A 20280-nucleotide genomic window follows, 5' to 3' on the forward strand; every position below is an offset into this window, starting at 1 on the left:
AGTCAATCTCATGGTGGATAGGCTCTACATTGTAGCAAAAGTGATTAAACCAACTCAGAAGAGGTCGAAACCCATTCTGATTCCACAGTCTGACAAACAGGATGTGGCTCACTTACCTAGACAGGTTTTTCTTTATCGTCACCATCAGTGGCAGAGGGCAGGTGGATGCATTTCACCCCAGTTTGGCACATTTGGGTCTGTGAAATAGCGCAGAGATTTGCATCACTCAGAACAGGAGCGACAGATGGACTTTATGTGTTCCCAGTGACTCTCTTTCCAACAGAATCCACTTGGAATTCTAATCTACGTCCTAACTTTTATGGATAAACAAAAAAAGGGCTGCTTTTTCACATGCACCTCAATAGGGAAGGAGTCACTTAAAAATAAACATTATCTGAGGCTTAAAATAACACTTCACAAATTTAAGTTTTCTGCTTGCCCTTCTTTCCACATTTACAATTTTGCTTATTTTTGCAAATTCTTTTTGATCAGTTGTTAAATCACACAGGGTAAGTATTAAACTTTTATTAAAGTTTAAGATTTAAATTTTCAATAAGAACTTAATTGTTGAATCAAAGAACATCAAAAATAAAAAAAAGTTTCTTAAAATATTTTTATTAAATCCACAAAAAAGGAAGGGAAAAAAATCACAACACAATTTTTTTCACTAGATATAGGTAGCGTCAATTATAATTGTGTGTTAAACACAAAAAAATAAGGCTGTTGGTTTAGAAATGCACAACTTAAATTTAAGTATTAAAAATATACATATATTTTTTGAATTAAATGTGAAAAGCACAATTTTGTTTTATGTTTGATCTTGTAACTTATTTATGCAGAACGGAAGGAACAAAACTGATGCGGACAGTTGTGTCCTGGGTTGTTTCTGACGATGGGTTTGCGCATGCACCTCAGACGCAATCTGAACGACAAAAGAAAAGCGTCCTGTGTTGATTGCTGTTGGCATTTTCTTCTGTTTTCAACAGAAGATCTATTTTCTTGCTTTGACACCACTCCTGGTGTCGGTAACAATATGTTGGGTGATTTGGTACATTTTTGCTCCCAACATTTTAGTTTAAGATGCAGAAACATTGACATGAGCGTTCAGAAAAAAAGCGCCTTATTTACCCACTGTCTACAATTTAATCACATTTTTTTAACTTGATGTAAATGCATTAAATCGAATGAATTATTAGCAAACTTAATTCAATACAGCAAGTAGTCATTTACAAAAATGAAAAACAACAGTGCAGCAGCTATACACCCTCTCTAGGGTTCTGGAGAGTTTGTTGGAATTCACTCATCCAGTCCATGTGTGCTTTGTGGATTTAGAGAGGCCGTTCAACCGCATCCCGGTGATCTCCTATGGAGGTTGTTTTGGGAGGATATAGTCTCAGGGAGAAGTCTGAGGCTATCGTTCCTGACCTTAAAACAAACTACTTTAAGAAAGGTAGTTTGCTCTCTCTGGGTGGGTTGCTCCTGTCCCAGATGGAGGAGTTTTAATATCTTTGGGTCTTGTTACTGAGTGAATCAAGAACAGAGGGTAAGATTTACAAGCAGATTGGTGCGGGTTTGCAGTTATGTGGTCGCTGTGCCAGGTCATTGTGGTGAAGAGAGCTGAGCCAGAAAGCAAAGCTCTCGATTTAACAGGTTGATCTTTGTTCCAATACTCACCTTTGGTCATAGGGAAATGGTAATTGACGTATACTTATATAGCGCTTTTCTGCGCTCCTTGAAGACCCAAAGTGCTTTACAATCACAGTCCCATTCACACACACATCCATAAGTGTCTTGGCAAGGACACTTCAACACATGGGCGGGCAAAGAGGGATCGAACCAGCAATTTTCGATCAGAGGTTGACTGCCCTACCACTGCACCACGGCCGCCCACACAAGATAAGACAACTGTGTCTTTTTTTTCTCCTTTCACATCTCCCACTTTCTTAATTGAGCTGTGTCAGGTCAGGCTATACCCTATGCTGACAGTTTACCTTCTTCAGGAATGAAAAACTGGCCTTGCATTAACTGAGTTACTCTTTTTACTTCATTGTTCTCGTAATGTTAATGTATCATTAAATAATGGTAAGAAATTGTATCTTTTTGATACCTTTACACCTTAAGGCACACATGACCTTTCTGCCAATTTATGCTGTCTGCTCTTCCATCAGATAAAAACTGTAGGAAACTTCAGACAAGGCCGTTGTAGCCAGGCTGCACTATCAGGGCTCCTCAAAGCCTGCAGCTTGTCCTTATTCATCTCACACACAGCTCCCATTTTAACATATTGGCATTTCTGAGGTGCTTGGTGGTAATTGTCAGCCACATGGCAGCTCCTCGCTTGTTTCAGTGACATTTTGCCTTTGGTTGATTGTGTATTTAACAGGCAAAGGAAAGCAAAATTAATTGGAGAGGCTTTAATCTGTCTGCTTGAAATGTCACCCCTGTGTTGTGATGCCTTCCCTGACACAGTGGCACACGAGATGCTAGAGCAGAGAGCCAGCAGCACGGGAGAAATGTGGGAAAGAGCCATAAATAATAGGACACAAAATGAAAAACAATAAACTATTGACAACCAATATATATTTCTTAGAAATCAATGTCACCATAGGACCATACTTCTAGCCTCACTCTGACCCTGCAACAAATACAAATGATTAAATATGGGGGTTTCTGCTGGGAGACTAAATAAGACTACATCTCTAGGAGTTCTCTAATTTGAAATACATGAAACTTAGAGGCAAACTTTGCATTTGCATAATGACGTATGCAATGCTCTAGAATTGCTGTCCATCAATTTTTTTAATTTGAGCAGTCCCGTTTTGAGGTGTGACTTCTTAAAAATCACAGTCACAATAGTGAGTTGGTGGTTCCTCTAAATGTGGCTCCAGCAGCCCCGTGACTCTGAAAGGGATTTAGCTGCTTCTGAAAAAGGCTGGATGGTGCTTATGTCAAAAGAATTTAAAGAATATTTAATCTGGATGTAGGAACAAAAAAAAGTGTAAGATTCGACGGATTTTCCTTTGAGAAAAAGAGTTGGCACAGACTTTGTGGGAATGGGATAGACTGTATTATGTTCCCCTGCAAGCAAGAAGAAATGGCGAATGCTTTCAAAAAGTGAAAGGCAAAAAATGAAGTACTTGCTGCTCAAAAAGAAAAAAATATATTTTAACAACATCGGCATCCTACAAATTTTCACAGACATTCTAATTAACTATATATATATTCAAAAAAGACAGGCCTTTACCCAACTCATATCTAAATTATGGCAAATAGACATCTCGTTTTTCACAATTGCAAAGCCCAGCGTGTAGCTCAAAACTTCAGGACGACAGACTCTTCTTCATACTAATTGGCAAAGATTTCAACTACATGAAATCGCCAGGAAGGGGCGGTGCCTAAGCACAGCTTTAGGAAAATGGCAAACATAGTCATGAATTACATCTCCCTTTAGTGGAACTACAACAATCATGAAAATCAAAAACCTAGTTTCTATAATCAGGTTAGGGGTTTGGAGAAACCTGGTTTCCTGAAGCAGATTGTTGCGAATGAAATTCTATTTTTTTAAGCACATTTGCATGACATAGGCTGCAGACACTACTTTCAAAAATAGAAAAGCAGCCGGATAAAAGCTATGATGTCTCCGTGAGGTAATGGAGAATTGAAAACCTGGTTAAGGCTGGTGCAGTAGAGTCTCATGTCAGGCCCCGTTTGTGCACAACATGACAGCAAGGAAAGCCATTTTTTTCCATCAAAATGTTCCAACCTTCCTCACAGCGTGAAGCAGAGAGATCTTCTTGCTTATGAACATGTCCCATGCCCCACATTTTTGTACATTCAATAAATGCCATAACTTACAAGAGAGGCATTATACCAACAGCCACCGTGTGCCCCCCCTTACCCAAACTTCCAATATAATGGCAAATTAGATATTTAAAAGTTTAAACTGTGCACAAAAAAAGATGAGTTTAACCAGAACCACTGGGGGATTAGGCTATAAAGGGCCAATGGTGTCCTTGCCTCCAGGGGGCGCCATATACAAAACAATCCACCTTTAGTAAAAGTATATCCTAAATAGTGTTTGCAATTTATTCTATAACTGCGTTCAAACCCGAAGTGATTCACTCATCAAATTTGCATCTACCGCCTCTCTTTCGATGAGCTTTATTGCTCAATGTCTGTCCAAAACTGTGTTAATAAACTTGACGCTCTTGATCCATGTGGGAGGAGAAAAAAATCTAATCACAACATAGAAGTATTGACAAAGATAATGTTGAGAGATTAGGTATATCTATCACAGAGCTTTACAATAGCATCAGAAAGCATGTTGCCATGTCTGGGTTCATGAGATCATTCACAGATTCTCCCAGTACAGTGAAGTTCACCATCTACTGCAGGAGCTGTGTCTGAATGATGCCCATAAAGTTCAGGGGAAGAATGATCAGATTCTCTTCCATGTTGCTTATTGACTCCACCTGCTGATCACAACAAGAACATGTCACACACAAAGCTGAGTTCCTCATTAGTTGACATGACGGGTCTTCTTTGCCAAATGTAGAATATTTCACCTCTGCACGCACTGCAATGGCCCAATCGCACCGCAACGCCCCAAACCTGCTGCTGGCAGACCACTGTGACGCACGCGACGTTTAATACGTGTTTCGGGACATCTGATCGCATTTGTATGTTTACGTCCCACAGTTAGAAAAACATTGTTCATAGGTTAATTGGTTATTCCCAAATTGTCCTTAGGTGTGAATGTGAATGTGGATGGGTGTGTGATTGTGACCATGCAACAGACTGGCAACCTGTCCAGGGTGTCCCCAGTCTTCGCTCACAATGGCCGGGATAGCCTCCGGCAGCCCTGTGACCCTAGAAGAGATAAAACGGCTTAGATAATGAACAGAAGATGAATGACTTCATAAAAGCTAACAAAGATTTACATTTAAAATGTTGCCTAATATTTTTGAGCCCCCTTATTTATTCCTGTGTGCTGTCTCTGGGGGATTCATGTGATCCAAGGGAAAGTTTCTTAACATGTCCAAATGACCAAAATCGTATGGAGCTCAGAAAAGCAAAAACCTGAAAAGATGGAAAAGCAGGAAACCGGAAAAGCAAAGAAAAGGTGCATTGTCAAAATGAAGCAGCATCAGTTATTTAGCATGGTGAAATGTTAGGGTGAGAACTTGCTTCTGAGTGATTTAGCATAATAAACAAAGCTAATTAGTGCATAACCAGTTTTCTATTCCTGTAGCTTAGCGGCATGGAGGGATCTTACCGGGCAGTTACGGACACAGCGGGCATGTGTTTAGCACATTGAAAAATTCCCTAAACATGGGCTTTTAAATATGTGTTTAGCCCTTGGTGTGGACAAGCAGAGAGGGGCTTCTTCTTCAGTTTATACTAATTACTAGCGTATGTCTGCCTCCTAAAGTTGGAAGAGGTGGATTAGTTCAAATCTCATGAATCTAGAAAGAAAAAAGTTACATTCAAGAAAGCAATTCTGACACTAAGATAAATTGTTGTAACTGTCCATGGGTCATACCTGAAGATATCTGAGGTGTCCATCAATGCACTGTGGGTTAGGAGCGAGGGATATAGCAGGCTAGTTGCAGAGGAGGCCCCCCTATGGGGTCCCTCCGGCACCGTGTGGCACGGGTAACCCTGACTTCGGGGCCCTTAGGCATTAGTCCTATTTACATCTGGTTGGCCAATATTTTAATGATAATGTACTGCTACTAATATAATAAAGTCACTTCTTTACAGAGTTTTAATTTTTTTATTTTATTTCATGATATTTAAAATATATTTCAGGCTTTTTTTGCCCATAAGACTTATAATATGAGGCAATGATTACATCACTATTTGTTTTGAAAGCGTATTTAATTTCCAGATGGAGAGCCAGCTCTGTTTGCCACCTTCCTCAATGTCTTAGGGTTTTGACCAATCATACAGTAGCTGTCTTAATGGGTAAGACACGGTTCAACTGGGGAGTCGTGGCTTAATATGTATGTTATGCAAACATCATACTTTACATGCATTAACACTTACATCAGTTATTGTCTCACAGAAGAATAAAACCTGTTGCCGACGAATGATGAGTCAACCGTACCAATGTCAAATCTTAAATTCATTTCTTCAGTAACAAGTTTTCTTCCAGACACACCCTCTAAACCTGGGCATTAGTTAATCCTCAGTGCATGTGCAAGCTTTGTTTTTCACGCTTTGTAGACATTTGTGCGTAATCATCCTGATCATGCTAAACTCTCTCACACACAATGGAGGAAGTAGTTTGATTTTTTCCAAAAATGATTGTCTCTGCATTCATAGTTGATCCTAGGCCAAAGACTCAGCATCTTCTTCTTCATGGGCTTTTAGTTTGAAGCCATGTTATTCATAAACAGATCCAACAATTATTAAAACAAACTAAATAACGTCCAATAAAAAGGTTAATGAAATGTTCCACAAGTTGGAACAACCCCAACAATCTATTTTTTCTTCCTTTTTCTTTATTTTTCAAGTTTGTTGTTCCGTCATTTATCACAACAGGCGCGTACAACAAACAACCCGCGAAAGGTGAAATCCATAAAGTAGTCAACTTAACTTTATTACAATTATTATAGATGTTTTAAGGCTGTAAAATTCCTCACTACACATTTTATACTCTGTTTAGACAAAATGGAACATTTTTACTCGTTTTTTGCGCCTACTTAAACTCAGTTTAAAAGTTCAAAATTTCATAGAAAAATAAGTCAAGAATGTCAAAAAGGTAAAGAAATAAGGAATGTAAAGCATTACTCAGTCTTCTTGATCAGTAAAAACAACACTTTTCTTTTTTTTATGCATAGTTCCTTTTTCAATACACAATAATTAGATTTAATTACTTAATTGAAAACACCAGATAAAACTATAAAAGGAACATTTATTAGGAAATGTGCAAATTACTGAATACTTTTACATACAACAAATAAGGCTTCAAATTAAAATAATCAACCATCCAGCAGCATTAATACTTAACACTTCCTTCATAATGTTCTAGATGATATTTAGACATATCTTATCAGAAACAGGTTTGTTTTCCATCCTTCTAAAAATACAACAGTAATAGAAAAGTAATAAATAGGCGATGAGAAACTTTAAAGCTAAGTGTTTTTTCGTTATAGACCAGGAGAATAAAGGATGACTTGACGGTGCGTCTGACGGCAGCTCAGTTTGTTGCTCAGGAAACAAGGAAGTCCACTGTTCAGTTCTACAAAATAAAAGAGGAAATTAAAGAAAACATATTCCCAAAAATATTTGTGGTAGAGAAATGTTAAAATGTGATAGTTGAGATTTTCTGATAGTAAAGCTTACATGTCCACATGTTGAGGCACATTCCACACCAGGCCACAACACTGGAGATCTGAAGCGCCCTGCCGCACTCCGGGCTCATCATGCAGTCCCTGACCTTCAAGCAGCATTTTGGACAACCTTTCTTTTTGTCCTTCTCCTTCTCCTCCTGTTTCTTAGGCTTGGTATCTTCATGCTTCTGTGGCTGTGTCTGCTGCACATTGTGGGGCTTCTCATCCCAGTCGTCACTCGCACCTTTCCCCATGTCTGTGTCTTATGGTCTTATGATGGAACACAAATAATGTTTAGACAGATGAACTCTAAGAAGGAAAAGCAAAAACCGTGTTGGTAACCGTACAAATTTTGGATGATTCATGACATAAAATCAATACCCTCTTAATTCAAAGTACCAACCTGTAGGGGTTTATTGAAGAAATGAATAATATCTGTCCTCAAAAGTGAATCATAATCTCAGTAATCTAAGTGTCAGTCCTTTTATGAACACTTAATTGAATAAGATTACACTGATTTGACAGATTAACAGTCAGTCTGATGACGGTTCCTCTGGTCAGAAACTGAACCCTCCTGTTCTTCCTCTGAGAAACAATCGCTCTCCACAGCTACCATAACATATTTAGGCCATAACCATGATAGTGAAATAGCTTATGTGTGGCATACTTAAGCCTAATTTAGCAATTCCGATGCCATCAGTGTCTTTAGAACGCTGGCATGGGGAGGGAGTTCAGACGTTTTGGATTATATATTTCTGTGTTTTTAAAACTTCATAAATAATTTATAAAGGTTAATAAAGAAGGAAGAAAAGTAAACATCTTACCTTTTGGCTTTCAGAATCCTTTAAGTCTGTCTAAACCGTATCCCTTTTTTTAAAACAGGGGAAAACAGAAAAATTTCAGCCACACAAACAGAGAAACTGAGAACGGAATGAAGGTGTTTTTGTTTCCCGCAGCTCCCATGAACGTAGAGGGCGTGGTGTCAGGTTGAACTGGTTGGACCAACCAGTCGAACCTACGGAAAACAACTATGCTTTTACTTTCGTCAAACAAGATTTTTAAAACGCATGAACAGTCCTGAGGGTGAATACTGCGGGATCATGGCTGTGATGACAGGTAAATACTTTTCAGAGGTGTAAATGAAACAAAGAGGGAAAAAAGGTCATGTCAAGTCAAGTGTTATGATCATTATAGGATTTTCATAAATTCATAATTCATAAAGGTTTTTGTGAAAAAAAACATCGGGCTGGTTTTGATTTCTAAATAAAAGATTTTCTGTACAGTTTATTTTCAACTGACAAAGAATTATACAACTTAATAAATGTGGTTAATGATTAAATGGGGTTAAATTGCTTAGTATGGTTAAAATATATGTATATATACATATATATATACACATATATAACCATAATTAATATGTGTAAGGTGCTCCAGATTTTAAGACACATTTTTGTTGTTAAAAATGTTGTTTAAAAAAAAAAAAAGCTTTTAAGTTTTCCTAATAGTGTAGAAAATGTGGTATGACTGACATTGAAGAAAACTGGGTTTGGTTCTGTTTAAAGCCAGATGTCACCTAGGACCGTCTTTTTAAATATATATATATATATACAGTTCAGTCTTAGTTTATACTCTGTTGTGATGTTGACACAAGCTGAAAACTAAATTCAAATACATTTACAAAATCATAAAAACGTTATTTGTGAACCAGCTATTGTTTGGTTGATCTAAAAAAAAACTGTTTAAATTTTAAAAATGGCAAAACGTTTCAGACAGAGATGGGAAACTTTTTTTTTTTATCCTTCTGATTTAATTTCTGCGATAATAGAGACAATATTTTACTTTCAACCTTGAGAGGTTATACTGAAATGATCAAAACAATGCATGGGGTGGTTTTCACACATAAAGGGTTTGATGGTAAAAAAAAAATATTACAATTAGATGAGCCAAAAAACAATGTTTCTGAAGGAAATATTTGAAGGAATGTGTCTATATGTAGAGTAAATGGGAATATAAAAACCATTGAAATAATCGTGACAATGCAAAGCTTTCCTTCTCCACATTGATCCATCACACAACACTGCATCGCAATCCATGATTCATCAACAGCTGATACAACTATAACAGATGGCCAAAAGGCTAATTTGCCAAACATTTATAAAGCACCAAATTTTGAGGCTCAATTCAACTTTATTGTGGAGGATAGAACAGCAGTTGAATTAAGTTTTGTGGGCTTCTGTGGTCAGAAAAATCAGTTCCAGAGCCGGGCTCTGGCTCAGAGATTAATAGGACCATCCGAGCTGTTATCAGGAAAAAGTCCAAAAACCGGAGTTTATAATAAAATGTCAAATATTATTCCAGGACTTTTTAACAAGGCAAAGCTAAAATCAAATAATGAACACATTATGGCTGGTTTTGTTTGCTTAATTGAGTTTACAGTCTGTTCATTTCTGCTGGGATGTGTTGCAAAAATGTGCAGGGAAGCGTTGCATTGAAAAGGCAATCAGACTTTAAAAAGTAATGTTACAGGGATTAATTGATTCAACCCCGCATTTGTAAAATATAACAATAAAAAAAGACAGTTTGAAGCAAGCATTTGTAGCAAAGTGATTGGAAACATGCAAATAAACAACAACAACAAAGATTAATAAGGCTTTACCGCATCATGGCAAAATGTATTGTTTCAAATTGCTCTCTGAAACATATTTAATTTAGTGAGCAGAAGGGGATAAAAAATGTAACTGTGTGTGCACAGTTGTATTATTGAAACTTTGGGGATGTAATTCTGTTTATTCATCGTCACACTGGCCTCCAGTGTAAAACTTCAAATAAAGGCCTTGAGGGTTTGGATAAAAGATGTATCATCTTCTCATGGCGCTCCTAGTACAGAATGGAAATTGAAAAAAAATAAATTACATATTAAAAACCTTTTTTTTCTTTTCTTCTATGGCTATATTTGGTATTTATAGACAATCAACATTTTCTGATGATTATGAGTTCTGCAATGGACTTTGCTAATATTGCTCACCCTTTGAAGAACTTTCTGGGGTCTAGGTTGATGTCAGGTTTCCGTCTCAGCATTCATGTGTTGAAATTCCAAAGCTGGTTTCACTAAAATAAAGGAACGTTTTGACTATCTAAATCTAAATCTGCTGGAAGTACAAGAAGTCTGTGTTTCACTTTTTTTTGTATCAAACACGTTGAGCATAGATTAATTTGTGTAGAAGGTGATAGAGCTTTGTTCGATTAAAATAATTGCTTTATTGTTTTGTTTAAATATGTCATTTATGGTCTAAACTCTTGATGGGTTCTGTGAACTATTAAGATTAGTAAAAAAAAACTTATTTTTTAAGTTATTTTTTGATTTAGGGCTTTTAGTTTTGCGTAATGTTACACGCATGCTTAGAAAAAAAAAGCAAAACACTGAAGTGTACAAAACATTGCAGATGTGGGAAAAAAGTCAGAATGTCACAAGAACTGACAAACTTTGATCGTAATGTACTTTTTTCTTGCAAATATCTTAATCTTAACCATATATCTCTGTTTTTTTTTTTCATCAACTGTAATTTTGTGAAACAGAAAATGTGTATACGTCTCTTTACTAGCAAATTTAGTTAAAAATACATGCTTCATGTCCAACTGCAAAGCTTTTACTACATTTTGGTGTTTTTTAGTTACTTAGTTGTCATAAAGTCCCACTCAGATTATCTTATGATCTATTATAAAAGCGTTCCCAGTGGTCGTTTAATTATGATTATGCCGTTTTAGGGGGAAAAAAAACTATGATTTGAAAAATGAAATACTCAGAAATGCTATTTTAATCCTAATTTTCTTTATACATGTCCTCCATCATCAGAAAAATGCCTCAAGAACATGCTTTAGGCCCGAGGGCACTTCCATTACAGCTGCCACCGCATTTTGGTTAACCCTCACATGTGGATTTGATCTCATTGCATGGTCTCGTGACATCATCCAGTCTCACCAGCCTATTGGTCTTGCGAAACCATAAAGCAGGATTTCGAGGGCAAAGGTGGAAATGGATTAAGGAGAAATTTGAGTCCTGTGCTGATAGGTTGAGGGAAGTGAGAGTGATGCCCCATTTATCTGCTGCATTTTGTTTCCTTGATATACCACTGCAGTTACAGTCCTCAGAGTTGTGCTGCTTTAAAAGAGCTTGACACTGCACATCTTTGACATCTTTGCCTGAGAAAGACTGCTGCTGCAGCATAACTACCTTTGGATGAGTTTGGCTGGTCCTCACCAGCTTTAAGCTCTTTTTCAGCTAAACTTTCATTAAATTTAGGGGTGTAAAATGATCACATTAATCGCAATTAATTACAGACAATTTAGCAAGTTTTTTGTTGTTTGTTTTTTTAAATCGAGTTGATCTCATTTTTTCATCTATAACAAGGGTCTAAGTGCTTACTTGCATGAAGGTTTTATTTAAACTCAGCTGTACGCGGCGCATACCTGTAGCTGCTATGACATCATCAATGTGCGACTTAGTAGTTCTTAACAGAATTAATCCATAACAACAGCATATAACGGCAAAACTATTATCAATTATGTAAGTGATAAAATTCAACCAATCAATTATTGGTACTTTATTCTAGTTACCGTAATTTCCGGACTACAAGCCGCTACTTTTTTCCTGCGCTTACAGCCTTGCGGCTTATTCAGCGACGCGGCTAATTTATGGATTTAATTGGCGGCCGCCATGTTCGTACTTTCGAACTCAGTGAATAGTTTGAATTCTCTATCTAACACCAAGCACAAGGCATTTTTATTCAACACACCTCTTAGCAGCCAAACAGCATGGACTTGACTTCAGGTCTTAGACACTTCAGTCATGGTTCAACAAAACGAAACACGCATGCCCAGCCGCATCCCAGAATCCTTTGGGGCCATTAGACCCAACGTGCACGTGATCGCCGCTACATTATGATGAAGCTTTCAAGTTAAAAGCAATCGTTAAAAGCAGCGTAAAAAAGTCCACCGTCACCAACGGGTTTGGAAAAGCCGGTTTGCTGCGTGCCGGAGAGAACAGCGCATGGAGTGAATTTACACTCCATTTACGGTTTCTAAGTAAACCGTAAAAGCGGAATTTTGCTTTGAAAAACTCACAGCCTCCGTGTGAGCTGGAGACATCTTCTCCTGCTGATTGAGCTGCGGGGCCGATGGCAGTCTGATGGCTCCCACACGTAACAACGCACCCGCCCCTCATACACAAAACGTACAGTAGTCCGATTGCTTTGCACAGAAACGATTTGCTCCATCCACCGGCGCAATGGGGACGAAGTGCTCCTCCTTGAAGCTGCCCTGGCCAGAGGTGTCGGAGTAGATAGGAAGGGGAGACAAGGAGCGCGCGGGGCGGGAGCGGAGTGCAGAGGCTTCTGAATTCTGACGCACGCGCCGCACTGAGGCGCGCGTATCGCGCTGAGGCGCGCGCTTTTCAGTCGCCGCTGCTTTATTTTACCGTTGTGTTTTCTAACCAGTCATGTTACTCCCATAACGCTGCTGCGACACAAGCGGAAGGAGAGCTTTTCCCGTTCACCCCTCCATGCACTGCTGCTACTTGCTCATTCTTAAACACGTACAACAGAATGGCGAGCCGGGCATTGGCCCCGCCTTTAGCCCCTAAGACTCATGGGAAATGTGGAATCGCGGATGTAAATTTCCTCATTATAACTGAGGGATGTAATGTTGATTATATGGTTACTGTTTTAATTTTATGTTAGATACCTAGATTGTCAATGAGTAAAAAAAAAATGAAATAAAAACACCATAACTGAGGAACTTGTGAACAGAATATAGGTCCATGCTGTTTGACAGATGTCGATACACTCAAATACGTGACCCAGAGGCAAAACTGGCACCACCCACAATGTGCTAATAAATTGCACTCACTCTGGGATGCTGGGCGTGATCTGTCAGGATGACAATATCGGCTAACACATGCGCGGCTTGTACTCTGACGCGGCTTGTGTATGTATAAAAGCAGTCAAAAACGTGAATATGGGTGGGTGCGGCTTGTAATCGGGTGCGCTTTGTAGTCCGGAATTTACGGTATTTTTTAGGTTTAAATCGTTTTTATATGATATGCAGATCGACGCTTTGATCTTTAACTGTGCCACTATATCACAAATTTAAATGCAAATACATCAAACTGATGTTAGTTAATAAATAGATCAACTAATTATAGCTCATAAGTAATTAACAACACAAAATGTATTAAATGGTAGCACTAATTGTATTTATCTTTGACTGTGGTATTTGCTTAATTACTTTTTAAAAACTTTTTATTTTTAGAGCATTTGAAAAATAAAGTATCAATAATTAAATAAATAATGTGCATTTCTGTTATAATAAATAAGCTTAATTTTGAAGAAAAATGGAAATGACTCAAGATTTGTTTATATTTTTTCCAATACAAATGTGCAACTTTAAAATAAAAGAACATAGTAACTAAGAAGAGCAACAGCACTGATTTTGGTATCTTTTACAAGAATGCATCTGCTTGATAATAATCACTGCCTGACTGAAAGAAGTAACACAACTTTTTATTTTATTTTACAAGAATGCATCTGCTTGATAATAATCACTGCCTGGCTGGAGGAAGTAACACAACTTTTATTTTGTTTGTTTCATCTTTGAGCTAGTCTATTAACCAAGCAGATATATCTTCCTCTTTCTGGCAGATACATGACATGCAGTCCATCTTGTTTGATTACAAGCCTAAACAGCCATCACAATCTTTCTATACCGTCTGGCAGCTGTCACTGGACAAGCTCCCCACTTCTGAAAGACGACAATTTATGGAGTCGTCTCACGATGGACAAGTTTAAAAATATTCTAATTTGTGGACTGTTTGCATTGTTTGAAAACCTTGGTGGGGACATTATAACTTGGCTCATCTATAGATGTATATTCAATTTGGTACATGGAATGTATTCCCTTTAATGTTAATAAAAAAAAAATGCTAATATGACTGATGCTGCCTTAAAGCAGTTTTTTGTCTGAAGGTGTCTTTAAACAGTTGCCTTCCTTCTTAAATATCTTAAGCTGAAGTTCCTGGTGATGCTGCAGATGAAGAGAAATGCTGCTTGAAGACACAATTTCCAATAGAAACCATTGAGATTAATCCACCAGAGTGGTCTTGTTGGCTGCAACATGAAGCGTTCCAGAGCTTCCCAGCTGCCACACTCCAAATCCAGATTTGGAGCCAAACTAATAGTATCAAATGTTGAAGTTTCTTCAATTACTTCTTGTGCTACATTCAAAGCGGGCTCGGAAACATGCGTTCCAGCAACTGCTTCCAATGAAACGTCTATGTAAATGCACATATAAACACTTTGGGCGTCTGCGTTCAAAACTCTCGTGTCTGTACATTGCTACACAATTTTTAAGTCCATTTTTGGGGTCGACGTACAAAGCATGCAACTGTTAAGTTTAACCAGTTGAACTTAGACCTATAGGGGACTCAGGTTGTATGATTTGGATAAAGTCCTTTTTAAAACACAGAAGTGAAAACCATTTGAAAAGTGACCATGAAGGAGAAACTAATTACAGTTTGTAATTGAATTGAATTGAAGTTCACTTCACATCAAAATCATACTCATTTAAAACTTACTCACGAAACCTAGTCACTCATTTGTTTTTACTTACTTAATTAATTAATTACTGTTATTTAATTACTTTTGTCAGTAACAAAGGAAGGTAGTTTATTACAGTTAAAATTTAGGTAATTAATTATTATTACAGACTATAGAAACCCTTGTTACTTCTTTACTTAAGTTTTGTGAGCTCTGACATTCTTTTGATTTGATTTGATTTATTTCAAGCATTGCAGTCAAAGCAATAAAGAATTTACACAAATGTATCAAACTCATTACAGAAATATTGAAATGCAAGTGATTAAAAAGACAGAAAATAAAACAAAACAAAAAAGTCACTTAAATGACATTTGCTTAATTAAATACAGTGATCATTAACTAAAGTCAAGTAGAGTTTGATTTATTGCTTGAAAAGTGGGAAGAAGCGAATTCATATAATCCCACCCCTACTGAGTTAGTTAATTTTATAGTTTTACAGTTTTTGTAATCCGGTTCTGATCCGATAGATTCTTTTCAAGTAACAGTGCCAAGTAATGATTGATTATCTTCAGAACACATTCATTCATGATTTCAGTAAACAGTAACGGTAACCATTATGTAATAATCATTGATTATTAGAACACATTATCACAATAAACCAGTAATTATTGCTACACATTGCAGATCAAGTAAAGAAAATCAATAGCTTTTTGATTGTAATTTAAACATTCCAGTAATCATTATTGCACATTACAATGTAAAACTCATTGATTGTAATTAAAAGAGCTTTGATTATTTCACCACGATCAAATTCACAAATGTATTTGGAATTATTCAAACACCTATTGATCCTTAACTCCTCTTATCTACATACTCTGAAATCAGAGTTTTACAATTGCTCGTTTTTGAAGTAAAAAGAGATGATGTAGTGAGCTCTTATAACTATTCCCCCAAATTTCTACACAGTAGGTCAAATATGGTAATATTAAGGAGCAGTACAATTGTTGTAGTCTAATATATGTTTAGATTTATTTATGATGGGAATATTTTTTGAGACTTTAGTTTGTGTCTGATGTGTTGCTTTCAATTTAGTTTGTCATTGATAAAAACCCCTAAGAATTTGATTTCTGTAACACTTTCTATTAGGACATTATTTATTTCAATTGAGATCTCGATATTGGCGTTGTAGTTACCAAAAAAACATCACTTTTGTTTTATCTAGGTTCTACATTCGCACTCGGTTAAATGAACTGAAAAGGAGGATAATAAAAAAATAAAAAACGAAGGCATATACGCACATGCATGTACACACAGATTTAGGGATTGATCAAGGTAAAGATATTGTCCAGTCTTTAGGGCTCCTCCAGCTCATGCCCAACTCTATAGACCTCATTTTCCAAGGGACATGGAATCAACGTAACCACTCATCTTCTTTGCTTTCCTTTTCTGTTCATTTTGGCAGGTTAGTTTGATAGATGTGTGAATGCATGTGTGAATGGGACTGTGACTGTAAGGCACTTTGGGCCCTCGAAGAAGGTAGAAAAGCGCGATATAAGTATACGCCATTTACCATGATGAACATAATGATAGGTTGAAAACCTTAAAAGCCAAAAACCAGTATTTCAATTGAATTTTTCAATAAACTTAACTAGTCAAAAACATATCAAAATGCTCTCAAACTTAACTTGGAACCAATAATCAGCTTTTAACCTGAAATATTTTCTCAATTCATTATTAATCTATACTGGTTGCGTCTTTGGTTTGCTTTCTGGAACTGAGTGGAATCAGACCAAACAAAGATACAGGTGTGAGAGCTTCTTCAGTGATGAATGAGGTGAGGTCAGTGTTTGTTGTTGACACGGGCATGTCTGGCCCAGGTGGAGATACTCCCTATTGCTGAGAAATTGACTGAACATGACTGACATGGCGTCATTGCTGCAGTCAGTTTGCTTTTCCAAACTGGCTCCAAGATGAGATGAAAAGATATGTAGTAAGGAGTCTTCTCATCCCCAAGGAGCAGCAGGTGAGCAGCAGAGCAGAGACCCGTCCAAGTACCGATGTTTCGGTTGCGTGTGAAACAACTCTAAAGTCGGCTCTGTGGTGTGAAAGGCAAAAGCCAAGTCCTTCCCAGGTGCCATTTTTTCTAAAATATTTCACCCTTTCTTTCTTTGTTTCTCCAAGCTGGACGTGACTGTGTCTCTGGTCAATATGAATTGGCGCTAAATGCGCTCCACAAAGAGGGGGTGGGGGGTAATTCAGTAGACTCACAGCAGCGCAGAACTTTGCACAAACGACAGACGTAAAGAGAGAAAAGTGTAACTCATTGAACTGGAAAACCTAAAGTCTGGAAAATTGAACATTAAAAATTGTTCTTTGTGATTCCAAAAGAATGGCTTAATTTCGGATTTTATAGATATGAATATTGGAGTAACAGTTTTTACCACATCTCAGTGTCATAGACCCCATGTATTGTAACTTGTGATTATGTCATTTTTTACACTGTTGTCTGAATTCTAATCAAACCAGATTGTCTTAAACCAGGTTCATACTTTGTCTTTCTTTTCAAAGCAATAACTTCGTACAATGGGATCTTTGTGCCTTTTTCTCCCTTTTATGGCCCGGTTATGGCTGGAAAAAACGTAAAGTAACAGTAGTGAATTCGTTTTTCATAAAGGTAGTGAGTAAAATAATTTAATTACAATTTAGATCCAATAACCATATTATAAATTACATTTTAGAAGTAATGTACCCAACACTGCAATCAGGGAGCAGGAAAAAGTGCGCTGTGTAAAACATAAAAATGTTTTATAGGGAAAAGGTGAACTACAATATAGCAAAGGACCACTGTACTTACATTTTTGTCTAAAAATAAATGTTAATATCAATCTTTGAACTATCAACAGGATTTAAAGATGTCATCTAGCTTCAAACAGTTTTTAAAAACAGAGGTCATATTTAAACACTTTTTTTTACACATCCATTGTATAACAAGAAAAAAGATTCAATCACACAAAGTATGAAGGTTATTCAAATAACTTTTGTTTCCTTTGTTTACATACAAATTGTTGATTTAAGCAGCTGGCAGAAAAACCTAGATAAAGTTAAGCTGAACATAGTTTAGCTTCACAGCACAAAGGATCCTCCTAACCCAAGAAGGATAAACTTCCCTGTCAGAAACCTATGCTAAAAAAATACCACAGCTGCCAGCTTAAGTCTACCGTCCCCAGTGGAACCTTTCCATGTTATGTAATCTTCTCAGTAAAATATTGTTTTTCTTCATGCTACTTTACAACTGCATGAAAATCAACACACAGTAAATGTCTTATCTAGTTCAGCTTCCACATAGTAGAAGCAGAGTCACTGTGCAGTAAATTGAGGTTATGCATCCCTGCGAGAATTCACACCCCTTTGCAGACACAATTGACCCTGAAAGCAACCAATTTTTTACATGGGTCTTAATTCAATTTGCAAGTTTAGCAAGGTTTAATTAACATTTAAGGCATGTTTCCAATTTGTCTTTGACTTTCCAGCTCCCATTATCCATATGGTCCAAACTGAGGTTTACGTAGACGTTTATAAGCTAATCAGAAGGTTGGTAGTGAAGAGGCAAAACAGTCAGGGAGCTTTCCAATTTAAAACGTGACAGTAAAAAAACTTTAGACATGTGGACGGTAAATGTTTTCACTCGTTTACATCCAGGGTTGGTTTATATTCTGAAATTGATGACAATTTTCCAAACAAAAATTCTGTGTAAACATTTAATAAAAGTTTTTCTTTTTGTCAAATGGCTTTTAAATCACATTAGAAACTGTAGCTGGGTTGGTGATTGTTTATGGCGCTCCTTTCATGCTGACCTGGTTCTCGCTCTATCTAACTTGATATCTTGCCAACCAGGACCCTTTTAAACACACTGGTCCCTTGTTTGTGAGGGTTACGTTCTAAAAATAAATAGCAATAGGTGAAATCTGCAAAATAGCTGTTTTAAGGCTGTATACTCCACAAAACATACTTTCTACACTTTCAACAGAAAAATATTTTCACACTTCTGTTTTTTGTTTAAACTCTCAAAGTTTCAATCTTTGAAGAAAAGTCCAGTATTATAGAATGAAAACAAAGAATCTGATCGCAATCAAGGATTTCTGTAACTTTTGCCAACTGAAAGCGTTCTGTACAGGAGATACAGCATGGAGAATATTGGCTAGTTGCAAAACACATTGTGCTGTGTAAAAAGATCCATGAAACAGTGAGACCATGAAAGATGAATCGCGATACAGCAAGGGACTCCTGTGGTTCAAAAGATGATGGGTAACCAAAAAGACAACCTGAAGGTAGATGACCTAACAACTGGTAATTTAAAAGAGGCATACAAAAAATACAATGTGGTGTATGTACATTCTGCAGCAAGTCAGTGTATGTAAATAACTGTGTGTGCGGAAGCGAATCATTTTTATTCTAACCTCTACTAGTGAACTCTCCAAGAAGAATTGTTTGCGGGAGGATTATTATTGGTTTTGGCACTTAATATTGAAAGCAGGTGGAATTACAGTATCTGTTTGCTATATTGCAATTCCCCTTTCACAATCTCGCTTTTTCACAGATTTTTTTCAGTAAAATCTTGCATGCTTTTTTTCTTTTTTTACAGTAAATTGGGTTCTGCTGATTGGCTGCAGGTAATTGTCAATCAACCTGTTTTGTGTCCTGTACAGAATACATTCAGCCCACCGAATCTTCAGTCGTCATCATTTCTTTATTTTCATTCTATAATGCTGGACTTATTTTTCCATAGTTTGAACTTTGAGAGTTTAAACAAGAGAAAAAAGTGGGAAAATGTTCATGTCTTTCTGAGAAAAGTCTTGATAATGTGTGAGGAGTTTTACATCTGTTTACCTCTTGATTTCTGCACAACTATGACCTTTGTTTCTTTTATTCTATAACATCCACACCCTAAACACATGCCGGGGTCATACACAGGAAAAACGTCCACACTGGTAGACAAAGTAAACTCTGTCATCCAGGGTCAATCCAGCAGTGATGGGATTCTCTCTGGAGAAACAGAACACTTGAGAACATGGTATAAAGTCAAATTGAGTCAAAACAATAAACAAGTTTCAAACATGAATTGTAGCATCAATTTAATATTTAGGTGATGGAGCCAGAAATGGCAAAGTCTGGCTCTTTCTTGGTTAAATAATGGCCATGCAAACATGGAGATATTGGGGTATAATTTTAGGAGATTCTTGCTTCTCAGCGAAAGTCTATAATGAAATCACCTATGAGTGTTTCGGAAGGCGTGCAAGATGGTTGTTGGAAATAGAGCTATAATTAGATGTCACTTCAGGCCCCAAAGTTTGACT

The 20280-nt window shown here is 37.0% G+C and overlaps 1 long non-coding RNA gene across 2 annotated transcripts; it reads right to left on the reverse strand.

Moving 5' to 3' along the window:
* Window positions 1-6486: 6486 nt before the first annotated feature.
* LOC101159864 lies at window positions 6487-8295 on the reverse strand. 2 transcript variants are annotated; one of them, XR_910686.2, is made up of 3 exons: window positions 8162-8295; window positions 7351-7607; window positions 6487-7246 (listed from the first exon to the last, which is right to left on the reverse strand). It is a non-coding gene; the product is annotated as an uncharacterized LOC101159864 (long non-coding RNA). The 2 variants fall into 2 exon arrangements; XR_177560.4 differs by having other exon boundaries at window positions 7351-7646; window positions 8162-8282.
* Window positions 8296-20280: the final 11985 nt, after the last annotated feature.

Source organism: Oryzias latipes, chromosome 19 (assembly GCF_002234675.1).
Source record: "Oryzias latipes chromosome 19, ASM223467v1".
NCBI classification, from domain to species: domain Eukaryota; kingdom Metazoa; phylum Chordata; class Actinopteri; order Beloniformes; family Adrianichthyidae; genus Oryzias; species Oryzias latipes.